This window comes from Montipora foliosa, chromosome 6, assembly GCF_036669935.1.
Source record: "Montipora foliosa isolate CH-2021 chromosome 6, ASM3666993v2, whole genome shotgun sequence".
NCBI classification, from domain to species: domain Eukaryota; kingdom Metazoa; phylum Cnidaria; class Anthozoa; order Scleractinia; family Acroporidae; genus Montipora; species Montipora foliosa.
The window spans coordinates 13,854,496-13,866,995 of record NC_090874.1 but is presented as its reverse complement, the minus strand read 5'-3'; the positions used below and the strand labels follow the sequence as shown (position 1 = coordinate 13,866,995).

The window sequence follows — 12,500 nt, the reverse complement described above, 5'->3', positions numbered from 1 at the left end:
AATTGACACCTGTCAGAACAAGGTATCCGCTGACCAGTATCACATGACCCTATCGCGGGCGCAAGCTTAAGCTCACCTAGATCAGCTGTTTTTTTTTAAGTTGACCGCTCACCAGGTATTGGTTTTCGATGGGATTGCAGGCTCAACCTAGGTGAACTCACCTGAACATAAGCGAGGCTTCATTTTTCGCGCGCTTTCTGTGGCTCGACGCGGCTACACGGCCATACTATATATCATAGCCTCTCCTATATCAACGAAAGCTCTTACACAGTCAAACACTTTTCGTGTTCAGGTGGAAAATGGTTTGGAATATGTTGGTTGTTTACCATTTACAAGCAGAGACCGGTTGGTACTAGGTTTGTTAAAATGGTATGCAAAAACTCCTGAATGGGAAATTTAGTTGGGATCGGCGTGTACCATTTACAAAATCCGTTCAAGGTTACCGACAGAGTCTGGAGGGAGGCAAAATCATGGAGGAATGCAAATGGTAAACGCATTTTCCATTTGGAAATTCCGTTTGGGAATTTTGGACTACCTTTCAAGAAATCCCGTTTTCTCCAGGAATTTTCCGTCTGGGAAGACCAAAATAGGCTTACCATTTATGTTCCAACCGAAATTTCCGGATTTTTTCGGTAAATGGTAAACAACCGTTTTCTTTCTGCATTTTTCGCTGGTTTTCACATATCATGATATCTGTGGTCCACACTGGTGGCTACGCAGTTATTCAACTCAAGCATCGGCGGGATGTAAACTTAAAGCTGAGTGTTTATTTTTAATTTGCTTAGAGCCTCTTTTTTCTCTGTATTGCAATTTTTGGCATATCTTTAGAAGCTGCGATAAGGTTACATGATGCCTGGAGGACCTATGTCTAGAACAGAAACGAAAGGACTGAGCGAAAGAGAACGACAACGACAAAACAGAATACCAGTAGTAGCCCATACTTAGCAAACAAATTCTTTCTTTGGGCACTAAACCGTTTGTTATTTTGACGGATGCGTTATTTAAAGTGGATGCGTATTTTTAAAAGGTGGTTTAATCGGTTCTTCCTTTTTTCAGGAATGAAAATCGAATTTTTATCGTCAACTGGAATTAAATAACAATTATCTGTACTCTTTTGGACATAAAGAAAAAGTTTATTTGGTTGTTTGTTTGGTTTCCTCTAAAATGCGAGCGAACAAGTGCTTTTTTAATCCGTTTGCCCAACTGGTTTTCGTTGTGCCTCGACAGTGACAAGAAAATTTTGCCCTTATGTTATAAACACGTATTCGCAATGAGTTCTCGTAAAATCAGGGGGAAATCTCAGTAGCTTGTGTTTTCAGAAGTTTGTTTAAAGCACCCAAATGTTATTTAAGTGTTGGCGCAGATCGTGTTTGAAGTTCGTCCTTTCTTGATTGCATTGCCGTAGTTTGCCGATTCTTGTACCAACCCAACCTGGCGTGTTTCAATGAAATACATCAAAATGTGAATGATCTTGTTTTCAGTGATAAAATGGAATAAAGTACATCAGTAAAACTCTTCTTTGACCTTGATTTTATGGCTTCTAATTTTAGCATGATTCCTATTCGCTGGCTATTGACAGTTGACTCTAAAATGGCTTTTTTTACTTTTCAGTTCGCTCGCTGAGGTTATGCTTAATGCTTCTTTTCTTTTAAAACTCATTCGGTTCAAGAAAAAAGTATTGCCAAACTGTTGAATTGCAGGGTAAATTTAACTGGAAAAACCGATGTCGCACTCATCGCTTCGTGATTCATGCGATATTGGTTTTTAGTGTAAAATTTACCGTGGAAGTCATTAGTTAGGCAATGAATTTTTCTATAGAAGAAAGCAAAGAAAATGATTTAATTATTAAAGCAGAAACCGGAAACGTTTTCTCAAACCGTACAGGCAGTAAGAATAAATGACCAGGGAGCTCCGCTTTTAGGCTTGGCTAAATCCGCTTAGTGACAATAACAATTAGCCAATATTGTAAAATTGTTTAAAATTTGCAAACATGAACAACCTCTCCGTTCTCTCAAGACCGCTGGCCAGAATGGGCCCTCTGTGATGATTCAAGAGGACTTCAAAGAGATTTTAGAGAAGTGGCTTCGAGTTTGAGAAGATTCGAGCTGTTTTGAGGGAGCAGAAGGTTAGAATGTTTGTTTATTGCAATTCAAGTAAGAGTTCAGTCTCTTAGAAGGTGTTGCATCGTTAATACTTTGTGTGCATGCCTCCTCGGTAGTGATCAATGATGGCCGCCCTTTCTTAATTATAAGTTAGAATTTTTCTAATCAAATCACTGAATGTCCGGCATTAAGTTAGAATTTGTCTAATCAAATCACTGAATGTCCGGCATAAAAAAAACATCATTTAAGTCTAAGCACTCATTTTAAAACGGTTAGCATTCCATTTTTTGCGACAAGTACTTATATCAGTTAAACACATTGAAAAGTTAAAGCCAATAGCTTGAGTCGTGGTCGAGTATTTTAAATTATTGGAGAGAGTGAAGATGGCGAGATTTGCATAGAGTAGCGAGCTGTCACAGAAATGGATTAAACATATTGACGGCTGTAATCGGCAACATGTGAGCCGACTAAACTAAGATTGCAGTACATAAATTGAATATTAATTTCGCGAACAGGAGCACGAAATTCAGAAATTATCGGGCTGCTGGACATGTGTACAGCGGTAGTTTCGATATCCTGCCCGGCGAAATAAGGTTACGCACCAGACAGTACAGCCAAAGCCAGGTACTCATTAATAAATGGCTTAACACGTAATTTTTTGACAGGAGATTTTCTGAAGTACAGCAAAAGCAATCTAACAAACGTTTCTTTGCAACTAAATTTTCTGGCAAATATTAGTTTTGCATATTATTTACACATTCCTGAATCAAAACTACTTATAATCTTATAATTTTTACCAAGTTTCTGGTAAATCCACGGTTATTTCGATGTCCAAGGCTGGACCAAAACTATTTACAATCTTGTAATTTTGCAAGTCGGTGGCAAATCCATGGAAATTCCCATGTTCAAGTCTGGATCAAAACTACTTATAATCTTATAATTTTGTCATGCCCGTGGTAAATCCATGGAAATTTCCATGTAAACAACTTGATCAAAACTATTTGCTGTGAGCCATCAGGCAAACAGCACATTAATCTTGACTGTTTCCCTGTGTGCTATATGCCAGGGAAAATCTTAGTTTCTCAATTGTGTGTTTCTCTGACTCAATGATTTTGACATCATTCTGTGATCCTCCTGTGAGACAACAGTGCAGGGCTTCAAATGAACAAAAAAATCCAGTCGCATTTTGCGATAAGAGACGAAAATTTAGTCGCAATTTGTCAAATTTTAGTCGCAAAATGGCTGCGCTGCATTGTGTTGTCAGCGGTTTAGAAAAAAATATAAGCCCGCAAAACTTGTGTGTAAAGAAACCGCTGAAAATGGCGAATGATCAAAGGAATGGAGCTGTGCACGTAACATCACAGCTAAATTACTGTACAATTACGCTATCTTCAGAGAAAATTCACAGCGAGAAACAAAATAGTTTTGTCATTTATTTATTTATTTTAGCAAAAGTAGCAGCAAAGTGGCAACTGCTAACCCTTTTGTTTCGAAAGAGCGAAGGTGACAACAAGTCGTAAATTTGCGACTCTTCCAGATATTTTAGTTGCAAATGCGACTGTATTGCTCGCAATTTCCAGCCCTGAAGTGGCATGTACAGCAGAGGAAGAAAAAAAGGAATTGTAGTCGAAATCACAGAAAAATTACATTGCGAGCTTTTTTAGAGCCTAGTGAAGGCATCTGGATGGCTTTTATGGCAAAACATAGCAATCATAAACAATATTCATCTGAAAAATTATAAAGGTGAGCTTCTGAAAATAAAGCTTTGACGCGGAACCGGGATCTTTTTGTTCTTGAGCACCTGTTAGGTTGTGCCATGTATCAGTGAGATAGCTGGCATTCTTCGATGCTAGAGTTTATTACGCATACGTGATAACTTTTGCCTGCGTTCCTTTCATGAATCACATCTGTAAAAAGCAATCTTAAGATAATTATTTGTGTAAGGGCAATTTCTCTGAAATTTAAAAGGATGATTGCTAAACAGTGGAGAATGGATCTTTGCAGTGAATAAAAATCCCTGTGTTTTGCAGGAGAATAATGCGGTTTTTGTTTCATGATTGATGTGATGTTGATCTTTTCTTCTTGCAGGGTTGTATATAAGAGCCGGCAGCCGGCGAAGTTCGCCGGCTTCTCTGTCAGGTTTCGCCGGCTACTTTCATTGTTTGAAGAGTCAAGACATGTCGAGGAGATGATGTTTATCAGGTCTAAACTACTTGGGCTCAATAAAAATAAAAATTTGCAGTGCCTATCTTTTCTGAAAACATATAAAAGACTTCTGACTCAAGGGCAGTTTAAAAACGTTATACTTGAGACTGTCGTTTTGAACAAATCTTGCTGCGGTGGCGGGAAAGTACGAACAATATGATTTGTTGTCCGCCATATTGGATTTCGATACATGAATGCATAATTATGCGAGCAGGAAACTGGGAAAGAGTAGTCTTCGTGCATGACTATCAGCACGAAATTGCGAAAATGACTGACCAGCGAGGTCAAAAACGAAAGCAATTAACCTTAGATCTTTTTTGTCACGGAAAACGAAAACCAAAAGAGACAACTACAAGTGAAGGTATGTACCCACCTTTGAAAAAATGTCCAAGAAAATAAATATTAATTCGCCAGCAAATCGGCCAAAACAATCAAGGGCAAAATAATTAGATCTTTACAGTATCTTCAAATGTGACAAATCATAGTTTTAATCTTTTTGTAAGCTTTAGCATCATTGGTTTGAAAGAAAACGTCGAAAGTTTAATTTACTATTCCTTCTGAGAAGAAACGTAGAGCTTTATTGGCCTCCGTCAAATCACCGTGAATGCGAATGTTTTGTTTGTCGCTTCTTGCAAATGCTGTCAACAGCGGCCATGATCAAGGTGCGTGTTGTTTATCGGCAGTGGCCTTTGCCTTGTTAACTTTCTGGCACGTACAGTTTTCGAAATATAGCCCGCACGGCATGTGTAAACAGGAGTTGAAACTGAAACAGGTCAATTGTAATTGACTTGCAAGGTTACCGGTGCAGGTTAATCTGATCCGTAATTCGAACTTCCTTTTGACATACGCTTTTTTTTTTTTTTTCATTTAAAATATATCAGATTCTAGCTCAAGCAGTGCGCTTGTATCAGCTGGTGCTAGTACCTCAGAGGAAACAGTAAAAGTTTTGCCTGCTAGACAGCTCGAAAAACCAGTCTTCTATTCTAAAGCGGTTTCTGCCGAGGAAAGCACTGGTCTTTTAAACTCGTTGTTCAAAGAAGAAGGAGAAGGCGTTTTGCACCATCAGTCGTTATGCAGTAGCAAGTCATGTTGTAAGCTATCTGCACAAGAGCAAACTGCACACAAAAAGCTAAAAGACAAGTTCAAACATGAGTGGCTGTTTGACAAAGAGATCTCGTTCTGCTCCGATACGGGGATTTGGTGGCTTTCATATTTAGAGGGCAAAGGTATGTTCTGTCTTCTTTGCCGAAAGCATGATGCAGGCAGCAAATTCAATAAGTCAAAGGTTTTCAATGTTGATGGTTCTGTTCGTTTCCGGAAACCGACACTGATAGAACATAGTAACAGTCAGCAACATCGTGATGCCATCTCTGCAGAACACCTGCAAAGAGTTTCAACATTTCATAGAGAAATCACTGAGAGGGAAAATACTGCTCATGATGTTTTATTCAAGGCATTCTATTCTTTGTATTGGCTTGCAAAAGAAGAAATTTCGAACCGAAAGTTTACTTCGTTGTTGTCCCTACTGGAGCATTTGGGACTCGAAGAGATGAAATACTTGAATCACCGATCACCATGTGCCGTGAGGGAGATGTTTTTGGTTGTTGGGCAAGTGATTTCTAACAGCATCTTGCAAAAGCTTCATAATGCAAATTTTTGGGGGCTGCTATGTGATGATGTTACTGATATTTCTGTTAAGGAACAGTTTGTTTGTTTTGCTCAGTTCTTCGACTCTGAATGTGGTGTGCTGCACACTGATTTCCTCTTTGTACAAAATGTCCTAAAGGACTCTGATTCAGCAAATGCGGAAACACTATTCACCCTTCTCACCAACAAGATGGCAGAGTTGAATATGGAAATCAACAAAGTTTCTTCCCTGGTTAGTGATGGTGCAAGTGTTATGTTAGGTTCCAGAACAGGTCTTGCAGCCCGACTTAAAGAAGTCAATTCCACAATAATTTCAATCCACTGCATCTGCCACAAGTTAGCGCTAGCTTGTGTCGACACTGCAAAAGATGTCGAGTACATAGGAGCTGTCGAGGACCTCCTAAGACAGTTGTGGAAGTATCTGGAAAATTCCCCTAAAAGAATGGCAATTTACTTGAAAGTGCAGCAAGAGGTAAAGTCTTTTGACTTGTCAAAGAAGAGCAGAAAGGTAATAACCAAGAAGCTAAAGAAAGCCTGCCAAACAAGATGGTTGTCGCTTGATCATGCAGTAGAAGCCATATTTGACGACTTAGAAGCATTAATGCGCACATTAAGAATTCTTGAAAATGATGCAAACAGCTTGTGGGCTACTGAAGAAAATACACTGTCCCAAATTCGTTGGATGTGTGTATATTCTCAAGCACATTCTTCCTGTCCTCTCTCAGCTGAGCAAAACATTCCAAAGAGGATGTGTGAACTTCAGTCACATTTCCCCTGCAATTAATCACGCTAAACACAAGCTGCAATGCATCGTAGATGAAAGGTTACCACTGAAGCAGTTCAAGCAGGATTTGGAAGCAGAGGGCAAGCTAGAGACCCTCGAGCTTACACCAACAGAATTTCAATTCCAGCAACAAGAACAGCTTCTGCTTCGATACGTCTCTTCGTTGAAGGCTAATATTGATCAGCGTTTCAGCAGTGCCCTGCCAGTCCTTAGTGCATTTGCAGTTTTGATGTTATGATGGCTCCACCTCCTGAAAGTGTGAACTTCAAGGAGTATGGGCTCAAACACATCGAAACACTTGCTAAACATTTTTACAGTAAGTCCAATCTTGTTGGTGAAGTGAACAAGCAACAGCTCCAGGCAGAATGGGGAAAGTTTAAGTTTGATTTGTTGGAGTGGAAAAAGGTCGTTCCCAAGGATGTTGTTGACGGTAAATGTCCAACTGTGACTACCACAACATGGACACTTCATTATATGCTGAAACAGCCGTCCTACAGGCATTTTTATCCCCTGTTGAGTAACCTTGCTGAGTGTTGCCTTTCAATTCCCATTTCGAATGCATGGCCAGAACGTGGTGCAAGCGCGCTTAAGCGCATCAAGACCAGGCTTCGATCAAGGCTTCAAAATGACATGCTGCAGGCACTTATGCAGGTTTCAATCAATGGGCCACCACTGCACTCAGATCAGTGCAAGGAAATTGTACGTGACTCTGTACAGCTTTGGTTGAAGCAGAAAAAGAGGCGAACCTTGCCTAAGAAAAGAGCATCAACAGATCACCGTAGTTCTGTGTCAGAGCACGTAGAGATGACAGATGTGGGAGTGCAGGTTGAAACTGTTGAAGCTGATCAAGATGAAGCTAGCCCAAATGAGATGGCGCTTGAAGATGAAGTTGAAGCTGCAGCAGCTGCTTTGAAGCTAACAGACCAGTCTGATGACTCGGAATATGATTCAGAAGACTTTGACAGTGATACTGATTAAATAATTTCTAAATCAAAACGAGAAGTTTCCTTTGAGAAAAAGATCTTTACACTAAAATCTAGCGCCAAAGGAACAAGCAGATATCGTGGATCAAACCTTAAAGCAACCTTGTGCTTTAAGTGTAACAGACCTATACCTTTACGAAGGTAACATTGTAAGATGCCGCCAACACGATTTATACGAGTTAACAAGTTATCAAACAGTATGTGGTTAAATGTTTTCATTTTATCAACTTAGGGTTGCATCTAAGTAAACCAAAAAAGTTTTTTGAAACAACGAAACATTAAGTACTTAACCCTTGATCAGCTCAACAATTACCAGAATGTGACAGAAACAGCTGTGTTCAAAGTGTCCTTGAGGTTTAATTAAAAGATAAAGAAGGTTGCTGTGTGCGCGAAAGAAGTCAAGTTTTTCTTGTTGCCTACTTATGTTCTGGGACGACGAAACCGAAGATATTAGACCTTTGGACTGTTAGGCTAGTTCCCGTTACCGAGCGTAGTTAATCACCTTTTGCTGGTCTAGTCCTTCAAGTATGTGCCATGTTTACAAGTTGTCAAGTGGCAGTATTTGCCAGGCTCGTTAGCTCCAACAAAACCACCAAAAAGATACAAAAAATATCCCTCAACTTTTTGTTTATAGGGTTGTATTATTGAAATGTCGCTTCGTCTTTCTTTAAGTAACATGGTTTTCATAGTATAATTGCAGCTTGATTCATCCCTCTAATGTCTGAGTTTCATGGCCCAAAATGCCAGGAAATGCGTTTTCCGGCATTCAGTTTTCAAAAATTTTCCGGGGGGGCATGCCCCCGGACCCCCCTAGAAGCGATGGGCTAACGCCCATCGTATGGGTCCGCCGGACCCATAACCGTCTACTTTGAAAAAAACTCCGGCTACTTAAAACCTTAAAGAAAACCCTGTTCTTGTTATGCAAATTTTGACAGGGAATATTAAATTACATGTACAAAACATTTGTACTGAAAGAACGTTAAACCTTTATTTTGAGCATTTTGCTTGGACATAAAGAGATGCAACACTTAGCCGGAAATAATTTTTTTAAGTGAATATGTGGAACATTTTTTACCAAAGGGTTCATAATTTAGTTGTAAGGCATCTTTTATGCAGTTGTAAATCTCACATGTAAATCATTCAATTGTTTCAATGTATTAAATACAACTGCCAGCTTTAAAAGTTGTGCAAATATTACTCAGTACTAACTTCCACATCTCACTCGCAGCACTTCACTTGCAAATGCAACAACTAGTTTTGTAATTTCTCCATGCCACTTGTAATCCATGGAAATTTCCATGTACAAGGCTGGATCAAAACTACTCATAATCTTATAATCTTGCCATGTCACTGGGAAATCCATGGAAATTTCCATGTACATGTAAACAACTACATCAAAACTATTTTTAATCTTGTAAATTTTCCTTGCCACTTTTAAATCCATGAAAATTTCTTTGTACAAGACGGGATCAAAACTACTTATTATCTCTGGAATGTTACCCAGTCACAGGCAAATCCATGGAATTTCCATGTAGAAGGCTGGACCAAAGCTATTTATTAGTTAGTCCTGTAATTTTACCATGCCAATAATCTATGGAAATTTCCATGAACATGTAAGTGGCTGGATCAAAGCTATTGACAGTGTATGCTCTTGTAATTTTACCATGCCAATTGTAAATCCATGGATCAAAACCATTAATTTCATAATTATTATAAACCACGTACTGGTAGCTTAGTTGGATGAGCATTGGGCTGTCATGTGGGAGGTCGCGGGTTTGAACCCTGGCCGGATCAACACTCAGGGTCTTAATATAACTGAGGAGAAAGTGCTGCCTTAGTCTTCTTGGCTAAGGATTATAAACCGTAGGCCCCGTGTCACCAATTTCTTCCATGTTGATAAGTTCCCAGTGGGACATTAAAGAACCCACACACTATTCCAGAGTACTTTTGTGGCTTTCCTTTTCTCTCCAGCAGAAGTGGCCAGGTTGGTAGTGATGTCCCTGAAAAGGCTTATGGCATGTGAGGCCACCTAAGCAAAAACAGCCATAAGTCAAAAAGGGATTGTGCCGAGTGCTGGAAAATGTAGATGTAGATGTAAATCCATGGAAATTTCCAGGTATATAAGGCTGGACCAAGACCATTTATATTCTTGTATTTTACCATACCAATTATTGTAAATCCATGGAATTTTCCATGTATAAGGCTGGACCAAAACCATTTAGATCCCTGTAATTTTACCAAGTCAGTGGTTACTGGTAATCCATGAAAACTTCTATGTACAAGGCTGGAGCAAAAGTATTTATATTCTTGTAATTTTACCATACCACTTGTAAATCCATGGAAATTTCTATCTACAAGGCTGGGTCAAACCTACTTATAATCTTACTACAGGTATAACACCAGTAGATGTGTGGAAATTTCCATGTACATCTAGTTTTAGGAACCTTTTGTGTACTTTCTTCTTTTAGTCATTGGTTTTACCGTATTAACCCGTATGCTCAGTACACCACCCTTAATAATAGCGTGTATTACTAATAGTGAATAGACCCCTGGGATATATTGGTATGTGCCGCTGTAAAGGGTATGGTTTTCACGCAGTTTACTCCAGTATAGGGTGTATAAATCAGACGGTTTGGGTTTAGAATAGGGTATCATTTTTCACGAGATTTTATCGAGACTAAGGAAACCAGGGATTGCCACTCAAAAATATAAAGAAATCAAATCGACAAAGTTTAAATTTAGCAACTCAGTCTCAGCAGTGTCGATAGATGGCCATCGTTAAATACAACTGGATATTATTAACTGTCAAGAATCGGGATTCAGACGTGATAATGCGACCGTGCGTGCTTGGCATTGCTCTAGGATAGGGGGGATTTGCGCAGTTACTCTGGTATATATAAGATGATAGTACTGCCGTTGAGTAGTCAGTGATAAGGGTGTGTATAAATTAAGGGCAAGTTGGGCATGACGCTGTCGCAACACAGCGTAACCTTATGAGACACGTATAACATCACGTGCATCCCATAAATTAGGGTTAGGCTAATGAGATGCCAGTCACGTACGTACACGTGATGAGAAGGCGAAGGGGTGTGCATAAATTAGGGGCAAGTTTTGAACACGTAACGCTAGCTTCATAAGAAGTGCAAATTTCGGTTGGGAAAACGGAAAGTTGGTCTGACGTAAGATTAGGGTTTAGGGTTCGTTGCTAGGGTTTAGGGTTAGGGAGCTTCAAGGCTCCACATCTCCCCCGTACGGAGAACCTCTATTCCGTATACTACCTCTAAAGTAATGCGTTTTCCAATAGCTTCTGCTTACGTTTAATTGACGTTAGGATAGTCTTTGAAATCCACGGTTTACCAAGCTGCCTTCTCTTTTATTTTGAAGCTTTTCGCAAAGAAGCATGAGTGTCCGTAATCAAACTTAATTTGTGTAAAATTTTCCAAATGCTAACATTAACATCATTCGTAACAAGGTTGTTGAAGTCGATATTTGACTAGACTTGCAAAAATGCATCTTTGTTAAATTGTGAAACATCGCGAAAATACGTTGGCTCTTTAGAAGTAGGGGGGGTGCTGGCTGTTGCACAAAATCCTGGAGGGGGATCGGAAATATCAGTAATTCATATTGAGTGTTTCCACATGACGTCACGGCGGCCATGTTGGACTTAGTGAAATATTCTTTTCGGAATTGAACTCCATTTTTATCCAAATTCTTCCTTTTGTTTTAGTATGCAAATATTGCTGCTGGTCACATGAGCGAAAACACTCTATACCAGATTTAATAAGTTTTTCGGGCGTATTCGTATGTATATATGATCGATAAGAGAGGAGGTATGATCTGTTATTCCAGTAGCTTTAATAATAACGGGCATAAAACGTAAACTTAATAACATATCCAAATATTCACGTTTGCTTATCATCATTGTACCTGAGAAAATTCTCGTTTATGTCTCCAAGGATCAGAACTTCACGCCCCTTTCTATTCAAACACTCCCAACTGCTTTTTGAGATATTCATGGGAAAATGTACGATCTCCATTTGGATGTCTCTATACACAACTAACAACAAGGTGCTTTTGTTTTTTTCGTGCTAGCTTAACCGAGCATGACTCAATTCGATCGAACGAAATATCGAGATCACGCCTCCTAGTGAATTCTAACTCATTAGAGAGATAAAACTTAAAAAGCCAACGCCTCCTCCTTGAGTTTTTGAGTTTTTGTTAATAAAAACATAGCCCGGAATATTTAAATTTAAGCAACTACTTTCATTTATTTTAGTTTCAGAAATGGCTATAATGTCCGGAGCAGATTTTAATGTTTGTAAAATGTCATGTTAACAAGGATTTATTTTCCCCAGACTTCGAGTATTACAGTGAAACACAGAAAGTCCGTTTTGCTTCGCTGCATCATAAAGAGTCTATCCGATTTTTTTATTGTACAATAGGTAGATTCAATGGAGGCTTCCTGCAAACATTTCAGTGGTTCGTCTCTGTCTGGGGATTCGATTATATGTTGATACAGATCTAGTTTTTTTCTGAAAGCCGATCAGAAGACTGATAAACCCAGGAGCCTCTAATTTGAGAAAATCATTTGTGTCCAAGTCTTGAAAGGGCAGAAATGAAAGCAAGCCACTTGAATTATCAGGCATTATTAAGAAATGTTTAAAATGTGCGTACAAAATAACCTTACAACTAGACTAAGAATCAGAGTAGCAAACGTCAGGAGCCTACTTATCTTAGTTTCCCATTGTAATTACTTTTCAAACAAGACTGTAATATATC

The 12,500-nt window shown here is 39.1% G+C and overlaps 2 protein-coding genes across 3 annotated transcripts in view; both read left to right on the top strand.

Moving 5' to 3' along the window:
- LOC138006744 (zinc finger protein 709-like) overlaps positions 1–12,500 on the top strand; it is a 108,513-nt gene that overhangs the window by 52,272 nt on the left and 43,741 nt on the right. The gene's annotated exons all lie outside the window — the stretch shown is intronic.
- LOC138006755 (zinc finger protein 709-like) overlaps positions 2,047–12,500 on the top strand; it is an 18,903-nt gene continuing 8,449 nt past the window's right edge. The window contains exon 1 of the mRNA XM_068853264.1: positions 2,047–2,125. The gene's annotated coding sequence lies outside the window, so the exon portion shown is untranslated. The remainder of the gene's footprint in view (positions 2,126–12,500) is intronic.